Genomic DNA, 12,544 nt, shown 5'->3' on the forward strand with positions numbered 1-12,544 from the left:
GGCCCCTCTCTGGGGCTTGGTGAAGTGCAGGGAGGGGGCGAGGGGCCGGGCCAGGTGCGCGCCGGGGCCCGCAGGAAGCTTTCAAGAAATGTTTGTTGGGCAGTTGGGAGAAACTCTGCCCTTGGGACGAGGTGCCCTCGCTTCTGCCCCAGCCGGCGAAAGTGGCGGATTTCGGCAAAACTCGGGGGAAGCAGGCAGGGCAGGATGGAAGGGAGAGGGGCCGGGAAGACCCCTCTGGATGGGAACCAGAGATGAACGAATCCGACAAGGGCATGATGTGTGGAGGTTGCCATGCCAGTGTTTGATGTCTGCTGCTTATGGTTATTTTAGGACTAAAGGGCAAAAAAGTTACTTGGGAGAGAGGGAACTGCTTGAATGGTCAGAAGTCCTTCCCTGTTTGTGCAGGAAATGGGTTAATCTTTCACACACACGTCCCCCCACCCCATTGAATCTACACCCAGTGGACTTTAAAAATGCTAAATACAAACTCTGAAGCCCCCAAACAAGGTAATGTTTGTCTGATGAGTTTCAGATGTCAGGCTCCGTGTTCCCTGGGAGAAAAACAGGAGGACAGCGAAGTACTTGATATGCTATAGCAGTCGCCTTTTTGTAATAAGCTTTGGAGCCTATCAAAGCGGAGTTGAGCTCTAACAGCCAGGGTTAAGTAATCACATTGACCCAGCGCCACCCACCAATCAGGAGCTTCCCTGGAAGTAGCTGGGAAGACTGCTCCCAGCCCAGCACCCTGCTGATGGTGAAAAACCGGTGCTTCTGCTGATTGTTTTTCCTCTTTAATTTTCCACTAACATGCTACCTATTTACCAAACGTTGGAAGGAATTATTCCTAGTTAAACTGCTCTCCTTTGAGTCACTTTTGAATGATCAAGCACTAGCTCACCCAGGTCTTTTTTCATAGTGAAAGTTAGTTGGAAATTTCAAATAGAGTAGTTTCAAATCGATGGGGTTTTTGAATTTGGCTTAAACAGATTACACCAAGTGGGTCACGTGTTTGAAATTTAAATCTCGGCCAAGAACATGTCTGGTTGGTGAAAGGTTCAGGGTTGTGACAGCCGAGGAAATGTCTGAAGGAGTCTTTGGTGAAGGATCAGAGAACAGCCAGGACTCCCTTCCTGGAGAGTTCAATGTGAACCGGTTGGTTCAGCGTATGCAGATTTGCTCCTTCCTAAGTCTTTCTGACGTGTGGGCACTTCTGTCCATGAAGGATCTTTGGTTATTTGTCTGTTTCAAAAAGTTGTGTCAACAGAGAGCCCTCATTTTGAAATTGAGTCGACGTGGCCCGGAGCCAGGATACCCAAGGCTCTCCGCACAAGATGTGAGGGAGGGCTGTGCAGTTCGGTGCCCTGTTGATCCTTTCTGTGCCGCCGTCTTTGGACCCTCGTTCTGTGTTGTGATGCCCCTTTCACTGCGGCTCCTATTGGCTGTCGCTCACACTTGTCTATTTGGAGTCCTGTCCTGGGGTACTTGAATGTTACAACCTAAAACATCCATTTCCTGTGATATGTTAATGTATGTTTATTTATGTTTTTTTCCCTTCCTTCTCTCTTTAAAGGAAACCCTAGAACTGGGCAAACCAGCACTTATTACCCAGCATATCCCCCTCCGGTAGGTCTCGTTGACCTTGGTGGCATCATGGAGGTCAGTGTTCATGAAGATAAAAAGTTCTTGCTTTCCTCCAAGTGACAAAGATACATGGGAAAGTGATCTAAGATATGTATATTTTGATTTTTTAAAATAATTTTTATTGGGCATTATTGTGATTACCAAAAATAATTTATTGATTCCCTCTTGGGACTACTTTTACATTTCTATTTTACATTAAAAATACAATCACTCACTTCCTTTTTTCAATTTTTCTAGCATTGCTTGTACATGCTCCCACAGATGAACAACTGGCTTTTGGGTGACATTTTTAGACTTTGGGACCTAGGGAGAAGGGCAGCAGTGTGGGATGCAGTCAGCCTGCGAAGGCAGCTGTGCTCACTGGAAGAAATGTGATATTTCCAAGTGTAAGATGATACAGTAAATTAAATAGTGACTAGTTATAGTGTTATGTGAGAATTCCATATTTTACAAAGAGGGCTCACTGGAAGTTTCCTTCATATAATTAATGCTCTTTTTATAATACTTATAAAACATGATTTCACTTGACGAACACAGCAATTTGGGAGGGTATTCTTGGCATATCGTACGACTTATCAATGTGTTTCTCGAATTGTCTCTTTTCCCAAAATGCTTAGGGGCAAAATTATAGTATTAATGGACTTCTTAAATGCGAAGTTCTGTTACTTATGTGCTACCTATTAATGTTTTCGCTGAATGGGAAAACTGGTATCTGATTTGTGCTTTACCATTTAAGGAGTACATTGAAACCTAATTAAAATGCCAGAATTTTATGGCCAAGTTTGTCTGGAAACCCATCCAAGGTAGTTTAGTTACTGAGGTATCAAAAGCACCTTGTTACAAGGTGCCCTCGCAAGGATGGTGGTCCTGCAGCAAGTGGTTGTACCCAGACTACAGCAAGTTCAAAATAAATAGATTTGGTCCAAAGTCCACAGATCATGAAAACCATTACCTTGAATTTTTCTCTAGGTGCAAATTATTCTCCAGAATTAAAGGCTTGATTTTCCTAAGGTGCAGTTCTATTTGGGTCACTTGTGGAAAATTCTATTTTGACAAAAGAACAACTGCGTAGTCTTTGAACCTTCAGGGGAGTTTTTTTTTTCTTTTTGTTAGTGCATTTGGGCTTATTTGGAATCACAAGAGATGTTGAATGAAATACCTGGGGAGTTTTCATTCTGAAATCATTTTGCTTTGGTGAGTGTGAGTTAACATGAGAACCTGCTAATGGGGTAGCTCAAACTCTGTTGGGATAAGGGAGAAAAGGAGGAACTAGATGCGAACTTTATTAGGGATAATTCATCGAATTTACTTTGCTTTGTGCTGTTCATGCCCGGCTTCCTCACAGCGACACCTCTCCTCCTCACTTTTAGAGAAGCCTTATTCTTAAAGAAGAGATTGAAAAGACAAGAGCTAAACATACAGGTACATTAGCATTCAGCTATCTTTTGAGAAGTTTAGTCATTTTTTATTTTGTATTATGCATTAGAAAGAGAGAAATTTTCATGCTGAGAGCCCAACTTTAGGATTATAGGCGCTGTTGTATCCATGCGTAACTGAATATTGTAAAAATGTAAGGGGCAGCCTGAATGGTGCCACTGATTTTCTAGAACAGGCTCTTAGTTCCTGTGTTGAACAAATGAGTAAAAATGAAGATTGAAGATGTGGTATTAAGAGAAGTACTTAATTTTTTTTTAAACCCCAAGGGACTGTCCCAAAGGATTGCTAATGTAGAGCAGGGTGAGGTAGATAAGTTCATTACTTAGATTTATCATTAATGAGGATATGTAATTTAAAAGTTTTTCAAGTACATGCAAAAAAAAATAGACTGTATTTAAAATATATTTGTGCCAAGACTATACTTTCAGGGATCATTTCTATAGTTTGTTAAAATATATTTGTGCCAAGATCTGGGAGAAAAGAGGTAATGATCAGAAATTTTAACTGGAATTTAAGGCTGATTTGTGTTGTCCATTTCATTATTTAACCCACTGTCTCTTTTTAAATGCCACTTAATGCTTCTGTTCCCAGTTTCCTTTTCTGTAAAATGCGGTCAGTAGTGCAACATGCTTTATGTAAACTGGGTTTTGAAATAATATTTGCTGGACTTCTTAAGCATAAAATACTACCTAATACTTATATGTGTGTGTAAATCCACCAAGTGGTATTTTAAAATGTTTAGACCTTGTATAATGTGCAGAAATATGGGCAAAAGTTCTAAAAATAAGAAAGGCCGAGTTCAGAATTGTAGTCACAGGTGATTGATTGTACGTTGCATTTTCCTCATTCCCCTGAAAGGACTTTCTCTCACATTACATATTTGTATTTTCCATACTCCAGTCGGGCCAGTGTTTGGTGCCAGGTCGTCTTCTCTGTCGCATCAACAGAAAGTTCAGAATTCTGAAACTGTTCTCTATGTTCCCCCCGAACTGTTCCCTCTGGGAGACTGTTTGAATTTCAGATGTTGAATGTGGTTTAATCAGAAGTTACTCTAAATAGAAAGGTTATTGCAATTTTCACAAACTAGAGGAAAATATAAATATATCTTGAGATAGTTTTGAACATTTTTGTATTACTGTGTGGACAATTAAATGGTGTGTATAATTTAAATTTTCTATTATTAGCATTTAAGTTAACTTTATTTGATGTATTGTTAAAATCAACATAATAATTGCATAGTCTCTTAAAAATACCTAGTTATGGAATAATTTTCAAAAAACCTGCCCTTAAATGGACAAGAGATAGAAATTTTACTCTGAAACCTTCTAATTGAATATATAGTTAAATGTATATGGTCAAATGTTTGATATTGGGTATTGTTTTGATTGGTATTTTTATATATGAGGATTTTTTCTATGTTTTTATGGGATTACTTTCAAGTATATATTTATAAACAGAAGTGTTCCTTTACAAAAAGCCATTTGTATTTAATGATTATTTGATAGTCCTCAGACTTTTATATTTGAAAGAAGTGGAAATGAATAATTTATTAAGCTGCTGCCCCAAAATGTGCTAATTTGGTTGGAACATGTGATATAATTTATTTTTCTACAATGTACAGTTATTTTTATCTCCCCCAAATTTATAGCCGAATAGTTGGCTATTTTTGCAAATTTAGGAGTGTAGACTGTGCCCAGAAATGATCCGTTGAGTGCTAAGTGTTGAAATGAGTTTACAGTATTACTTGGGATACTGTTTTCCTTGTAATGACATTTATATCATTTCCGTTTAAGTGCCATTTCTTGCACATGCGTGTACGTGAATGTACTGTACATATTGGTCAAACGATGTACTGAAGGATTAAGTTTATACCCTCGGCTTGTCTCCCCCCCTCCTCCTTTCCGTAGTCACTAGTCGGTCCCCACACACCGGGAGAGAACTTGTAATGCGCGGGAGCGTGGCCCAGGGTGGTTGGTGGTCGGTTTTTTCCAAGTGTATTATCTGATGTAGAGAAGCAAGGCTGTTCTGTAACTCTTACTATGTGTTAAGCATTGTTTTGAGAATTTGTTTTTAATTAATTTACTATTTATAAAGGGGGTGACACTTTAAAAATTGACTATTTAAGTGGTTACATTCCCCAAAAATAGCAGTGTGAGGAACGGGGGAGGGTAAAGGCAGAGAGGATTGTAGGATTAGATTAGGTGGTATAAAGTAAATATAATTGTTTACTATCCGACATTAAATTACTGAATAGTTTTTCTGTGGGATTGTAACCTTGCTGTTTCATTAGCACTTCTCCCCATGGAGTCGGGAGGATTAAATTGTCAGGAAAGGCAAAGGCATGTCTTTAATTAGTTTTACACGGTATTGCTGGAAACAGGTTCCATGGCTACGGGAGAGACAGGCAGTTTCACAGTGCTGATCATCTTCAGTGATCCCAGTTAGAACTCCCAGCATTACAAGGTGGGAGAACAGGTACTTAAGTGATAGGTGGGGAAAGGTTATCACGTAAAAAGTCGTTATTAAGAAAATTCAAGTATACCAATCTTGGAAAAAATTGCATCATACCAGTTACAATCACAGTCTATGTTTTGAATAATCTGTGGCCATTTGTGTCTAATCATAAAATCTAACTTCTAGGTTAGAAAACGTGGTCACTTAAATTATAGTTTAACTCGAGTGCGAAAGCTGGTAATTAATCTTTACCTTCCTTTTTCTGTATTACAACTTTTTGTCATTAATTTCGAAGGCCTAATACTGTCTGCTTAGTGCTAGATATGCCTTGTTCTGTAACTGAAGAGAAACTACCAGAGTGAATCCTTACACCCGAGAAGTTAGAGTCACATCAGAAGAGGTATGAAGTATGTACAGAACATAATTGTGTAGATATATAATTTTTCCTTCTAAAGCAGTGGATTTTTGTAAAAGAATATTTATTTATTGGTGTGAGAGAGACGGAGAGACCAATGTGTTGTTCCAGGTATTTACTCATTCATTGGTTGCTTCTTGCATGTGCCCTAACCAGGGATTGAACCTGCAGCTTTGGCATTAACAACTGATCAGCCCAGCCAGGTCCTAAAGCAGTGGTTTTGAAATTGTTTTGTAAAGGCTTCTGGAGGAAGTCAAGCAGGTTCATTCCAATTTCAACCAGTACAGTTTAACTTTGATCAACTTTAAGTATGGAAGTTTGCATAAGATTTCATTCAAGGGCAGGGTTTTGTTGTTGGAAATTGAAGGTGTGGTAGCCACTGTTGGTGGCATATTTGATCTCATCGTTGTCCTGCTTAAATCCATGCGATGGTTGGGTGTTTTTGTTATGACCCTACAACTTTCTTTATCTGGCTCCAGCTTCATTCTTCATCCCTCATCGCTGTTTCCCTTGCTTTCCACGCCCCCCAGCATTCGAGTTCTACTTAAACTGCTTGAGAGTCCCTAAGGGGAAAATGTCACTGCACCCGCCTTTGCACATGGAACTGCCATCACTCGTGCCACGTTATGTGGAACTCTGTTCCCTTGGGGCCTCGGTCATAGCTCCATAAAAGCACTTCGTTGTTTTGTAAGTGTGGCCCCTTGAGAGCAGAGACCATCTAACTGACCTTTGTGTCCATACCACTTGGTGTTCACTAAGTAGTCAAATGACTGGAATCATTGCACTTAGAACTTGAGAAGTAGTAGAAGTACCTTAATGCACACTCTTTTGAGTAAAACATCTCAGATCTAGCCTGCACGAAGTATTTTTAGTGACATGGTATCAGGCATTATGCTAAGTGCGTGAAAGGCACTCAGTTACACTTATCATGAAGTATAATAAAGCCAAACTATATAGTACATGGAAAAATTAGATTCGATTGCATTAGGTGCTGTTGGCTTAAATGAAGTGATGGATTGGATTCAGTCATCTGATCTTAAAAGTTGGTTGTGAAAGCATTTAATAATTCTATAGTCTTGACTGCCCATGAAGAAAATTTTTCATATGTGATTAAAGCTCATAGACTCAGAAGGACCTTCAAATGTCAGGGTGTATTTGTAGTGATACCCACCCAGAAAGGTGGGAGAATGGGTCCCGGAGCTGTCCTGCTTGAATTCACATTCTTCCCCCCTCGGTCCATAGCTCTGTGATCCTGCACTGGTCACGTAATCATTCAGTGCCTCCTTTTCTTATCTGTAAAAGAAGGATATTGATAGTACTGCTTTAAATGGCTGCGATGAAGGATATACATGAGTTAATGTACATTGAGCACTTAAAAATGTCCAACACACAGAAAACACTCAATACATGTTAGCTGTAACTAATTTCTAGTGGCTTCTTATTTAAGCAAATGTTTATTGTGCGTCATTTCCATCAAACAGTTGCTTTAGTACACAAGTACCTAATGCAAAATGAAATTAACATTTGTATTTGGTTACTGTATTCTAAAGCTGGTGACTGTTTTGTCTCCTCACTGGCTCATTCCCCCACCCCCAGTGGAGTCGAGACTGTTTTGTCTGAGAGTGGACTTCGTGAGATTGGAAACTGGGTTCTCCTGACTCTGCAGTTGACCACTGTGTTCCCATGACCTTTGTGATTTCCGGCAGTGCCCACAAGGGAGGGGAGCGAGAGAAAGGGGAGGGGGGAAGGAATCCAGTGACAATCTGAACAAGCCTTAACCTATTCCAGGTAAGTCCTAAATTTCCATGCTCCTTAGTAGAGAAAGGTGTTCAGCTTTTTTGCTTTCATCTTTTCCTCTACCTTTTTGGCTTAGAAGAATAGATTTTTAAAAAATCTGAATGAACGTTCGTTCCGGAAAGGCACATACACATTTTCTTAGTAAGTCAGTGAACCTGTTTTTAAGCTCGTGTTTTATCTAAGTACCTGCAGTGAGGGCAGTAAGTAGGGCATGAGTAATTTATGTCAGTACAGTGAGATCCTGTGGAATGTGCCCACTTAGGATGCAGAGAAACATTTAAGGGAAAAAAAAATTGTATCCCAAGATATTTTGCAAAGAGTGGTTATAATTACAAATGAATAACACATAATACCCCACGTGTGTTCATAGCCTGTTTTGACTTTCTCTTGTGTAGCAATTAAAATACAGTGAGAAACTAGTGGGTAACTTTAAAAAATATTCCATTAAAGGAAGGCTTTTAAAAACCAATTTTGAGTTTACTGTGCTAGTTGAGTGATTTGTAGATGGAGGGCCGCGGACATAAAGGTGTCAGGCGTTAATACGCTATGAACCACCCACCAGGGAGCCCACGGTGCGCAGAGAACGCGTGGGGGTTGAAAGCTGGAAATGAGAGTGGGAAAGTGCTGGATTTTGAAAAGAGTAAGGAAACCAAATAAGACATTAGCAACGAACCATTTTTACATGCCAGTGGCACATGTGTAATAGTCTGCCATGGGAAATCTGAGTACTTATTTGAGTTGATCGATACACTGGTATTGTCTTGTAATTACATTAGTTTAACGTTAGCAAATATTTGCTTGATTGCCATTGTAGGAACTTGTAAAAAAAATGTTTGCACCTCCTTGGAAATTATAGGAGTTAAGTCATACCAAGAAAAACAACTCTAGAATAAATACGGTTTTGACTAAGCCTGCAGTTTCCTCTGTACAAATCAAGACACTGTGTCCATGTCCCTGTTTAATGTTATCTAGCTTGAAATTTCATTTCCCTTCAGCAGCATGCCTTTCTGCATTAGGCCAAGCCACTTCTTGTTTTACTCCTTACTTTAGTTCTTGTTTCTTTTTGTTGTTATTAGTATTAACATTATTTAATCAGAAAAGAGAAATACCGCTTGGGCATTTTCAAGCACCTCAGAAATGTTCAGTTTCACAGAGGAGCAAGTGAGATTCGTTCAGCTCACGGCCCATTCGGTCTCCTCGGTAGCATCTCTGCCGCGTTGCCGTCCACCCTTGGTGTTTTGGAAGGCTTCCAGTTGTCAGAAATAACTTCTCTTTGAGCCGGATCTGTTTCCCCAACTTCCACTTACCGGTATGAGAAACATACTCTTCTTACATACAGTCACTCTTATTACAGTACTGGAGAATGACTATCAAATCCTACTTAAGTCTTCTTGCTGTGCTAAGGAGAAAAAGCCCTAATTCCAAACCATGCACACAGGACGTGGTTCACAGACCTTTCCCCGTCCACATCGATAAACTCACGACAAAGTCTGTTTGTCAGCACGCCGCTTAAATCTGGGGGCCAGGACTGGACTGCCTCCGTCAGACTCGGTCGGGTGACTGCTGAGTACAGTGGAGCTATTGTCTGGACACTGCGCTTCCATCAGCGCCGCCTGAAGTCCGCACGGCGCGTTTGGGCAGCCGCCTCACCCTGCGATCGCATTGAGCCTGTGGCCACAGCGCCTTGTCTCTTTCATGTGAACGCTTTGTCTGGTCTGTGTTGTTCTGCACTTGCCAGTGGATGCTTTGAAAGTAAATGCAGGATATTATGTATCGCATTACTACAAAAGTTTGAATGAATTTATCTTTATCAAATTTCATCCCATTGCACTATCCAGAGGTCTCAGCTAACATTTGCATAATATGGTAGAGTTTTCATGGAGCTTTCACAATATTTTAATCTTTACAACAACCATCCCAGAGTCAAAAGAGACAAATGGCTTTCCACTAAGCCAGGAATTGGCAGACACAATAGTTTTGCTGCAGGTTTTTGATTCCAGATCCCGTGCTCATCTTATGACTGTTCACTTTGTGAGCACTCAGCCTGTCCTTCACTCTGTGGCCAGCACCGTGTGGCTGGTGCATCCAATGAGCAAGACAGATTTCAGGCCCTGCCCTGTGGTGTTTGTGGCCTGGCGTGTGAATGATTACCTCCAGTGACTGAGCACTTCGTATTGGGAAGGCGCTGTGTAAACTGTAGTATTGTTCAAAGTACTTGTTGCCTCCTCTACCAGGTTCCGCTCTGTAGGGGGGTTGTATATCCCATTCTGTTGACATCAGGTTTGGACATTGGGCTTTCCTTGACCAGTAAAAACGTTAGAGGAAGTGACATGTCCCATGTTTGAGCAGATGTTTTAAATTCCATCTCATGGTTGTGCCTCTCTCACAAAACCAGCTGCTTTGGCTAGGGCGGGTTCCAGGGTGGCGGAGCCCCGCTGAAGCCCACCCATGGCAGACGTTTCACGTAAATGAGCAGTGCACACTTGTGCTGCAGGCCCCGTGATTTGGGAGCCATTCGTTACCATGGCATGTGTAGCCCAAACAGAGTGTGCTCCGACCACACCGAAGGCCCTCTGCGAAGATGAGGGCTGGCCCTCGCGGAGCTCGCAGTGCAGGCGGCCTCCCTCAGCCTCCTTTCCTGTGACTGGGGCCGCCTGCAGAAACGGCAGTGTCGTTTTAACAGTCCTGTCGTACCTCGTTTGGGTCACCTTTGTTGTTGTTTTCACCACAGGCTCATAACACTTCTTAAATATTTTAGAAGTTAAAAATGTGGGCAGATTTAGAGTCTGGAAGCTAGGTGATCAGCAGAGTGGAGGTGCTGGCACCAGAAAAGGAAGCAGAAGGTTTGGGAGTGAAGACACAAGTTCATGCTTTGGGCATCACCTTTATGCCATTCTCTTTCTTCGATTAAGTCACTCTGAGCCTCCGTTCTGTTCTTGGTGTGTAAAGTGGAGCCACCACAAAGTGAGGTGAGGAAGACAAGCAAGGTTCCTGCTCTCCTAAGGCTTCTGTCCTGGCGGGTATGACCGGGAAGGCGAACAGGAAGGAGTAGACGGAATAAACCAGCTGCGTGAGTTCAGGTCACGACAAGACCTGTGAAGGACATCAAGGACGGGCTGTGAGAGAGAGTTGCAGCACTGGGAGCCCCCCCCCCGCCCCGGGCAGGCAGAGGAGGCCTCTTTGAGGGGGTGCCATGGGAGTGGGCCCGGAGGCTGGAAGGAGCCAGGCACAGAAGATGAGTTGTGACCAGTATGTGACGAGTTGTCCGGCAGAGAGAAGCCTGGAGGCTGGTGGGCAGTGCTGGAGAGGTCTGGGTTATCGAAATCAAATACTATTTTATTTTATATCTTGTACATTTTACTAACACTTGTACAATTATATGTATTTTTAAAATGGTTTATTGTTTATAGTTATGTACTTATATGTTTTATACTTGTATATATTTTTTAAAATAGTGTTTTGTGGATTTTTCCCTTACGTGGCAGCTGACTGGTGTAGCAGCAAAGAACACAACTTTGATTTCAGTTACGAGCGTAGTTACCGACCACGCGGAAGCACTCAGTGAGTATTAACAAATCTTTATTCCTGGAATACAGCGCCGTTACGGAATCACGGAATTACTGAGCTGAATGGACTTTCAGAATTATTGTCTCAATTTTTTTCTTTTATAGAAGAACCGACTTAGATCCAAAGAGGTTAAGTGGCTCACATTATATAAACATAAAAAATAAAGTAAGCCTGGTTTTTATTATCTTCCCAGTTGTAGGATAAAAGGCTCTTGAGGCAAAATATGAAACCAGGGAAAGGACAGTGGCATCGGTTTGCTTTCTTTGTTTCTCATTCATACGACACCTGTGGTATTTTACACTCAGTCCTGAAGGTGTGTTCACCCGAGGATATTGGGATGAATCAGAAGCCCCTCTCTGAGTGTGGACACAGTTGCCACAAAGGTTAAACGGCACGATAAAGGCAAGGTCACCGTGCAGGGGGAGGACGCGGTGAGCGTGCCTGGTCAGCAGCTTCAAGTGCGGAGTCCGTTCACCTGCAGAGTTGGATCTGCTCAGCCCTTCATTTCAGGGAAGTCCGCGTTATGTTGCCTCAGCTCGTTGGCCTTTCTTGGGCCTTTCGCCTCCCAGCCATAGCCATGGGCTAACCATGAGCAAATCTGAAGTCCCTTTTTAGGCAATCTCTGACCAGCCCCTGTCTGGCCAGTAAAACTTGTCTCGACGGCCCTCTCCGTTCCTGCTGCTTCAGAGCCCTGTGGCCTCAGCACATACCCAGGGCCAGCGAGAAACCACCTTGATGTTGGCATCGTCTTATTTTAAATTGAATTGCATTTAGAGACTTTTAAGAATGGTTGATGCAGATTATATTAATACTTCTTCATGTTTGAAAAATTCTTAAACTGAGAAATGATGTTTTTTCTTTATTTTGGCTCATTTGCACCCCCCCCCACACACACACGTACATACAGCCGTTCAAGGAAACTAGCCCATGAACTTCATTGTTGATGTGCTAACATGTTCCAAATCTTAAAATAAGGTACCAAAAATGCATTCGGAGTACAGGCAGACAAAGTAACACTGCTGTAATTATGGAGAAACGGTAGTTACTTGTTAAGCCTTCCTCTTTCAAGAACTTATAATTTTATATGTAACCCAAACATTATCCCTTGGGCAGGCATGTTTTATTCTTGCTCTTGATTCTGTGTTATAAGGTTTGGTTAAAAAGTGAAGATACTAACCTTGTGTCTTCCACACATGGTGTGTTCACATTTCCGGGTTTTTTTGGTAAGATTCA

At 41.6% G+C, this 12,544-nt stretch overlaps 1 long non-coding RNA gene and 1 pseudogene across 3 annotated transcripts in view; both read left to right on the forward strand.

Annotated features, from left to right (window-relative positions):
• Positions 1–6: 6 nt before the first annotated feature.
• The window catches only part of LOC112315351 (uncharacterized), a 30,900-nt gene continuing 18,362 nt past the window's right edge, over positions 7–12,544 (forward strand). The window contains exons 1-2 of one of the 3 annotated variants that reach the window (XR_011651523.1): positions 7–1,656; positions 11,230–11,305. This is a non-coding gene — a long non-coding RNA (uncharacterized lncRNA). Of the gene's footprint in view, positions 1,657–3,533; positions 11,306–12,544 lie in introns of those variants that run through there. The other 2 variants (XR_011651524.1, XR_011651522.1) reach the window with 2 other exon arrangements.
• On the forward strand, positions 3,491–3,599 carry LOC128781555 (small nucleolar RNA U3; annotated as a pseudogene).

This window comes from Desmodus rotundus, chromosome 8 (assembly GCF_022682495.2).
Source record: "Desmodus rotundus isolate HL8 chromosome 8, HLdesRot8A.1, whole genome shotgun sequence".
NCBI lineage: Eukaryota > Metazoa > Chordata > Mammalia > Chiroptera > Phyllostomidae > Desmodus > Desmodus rotundus.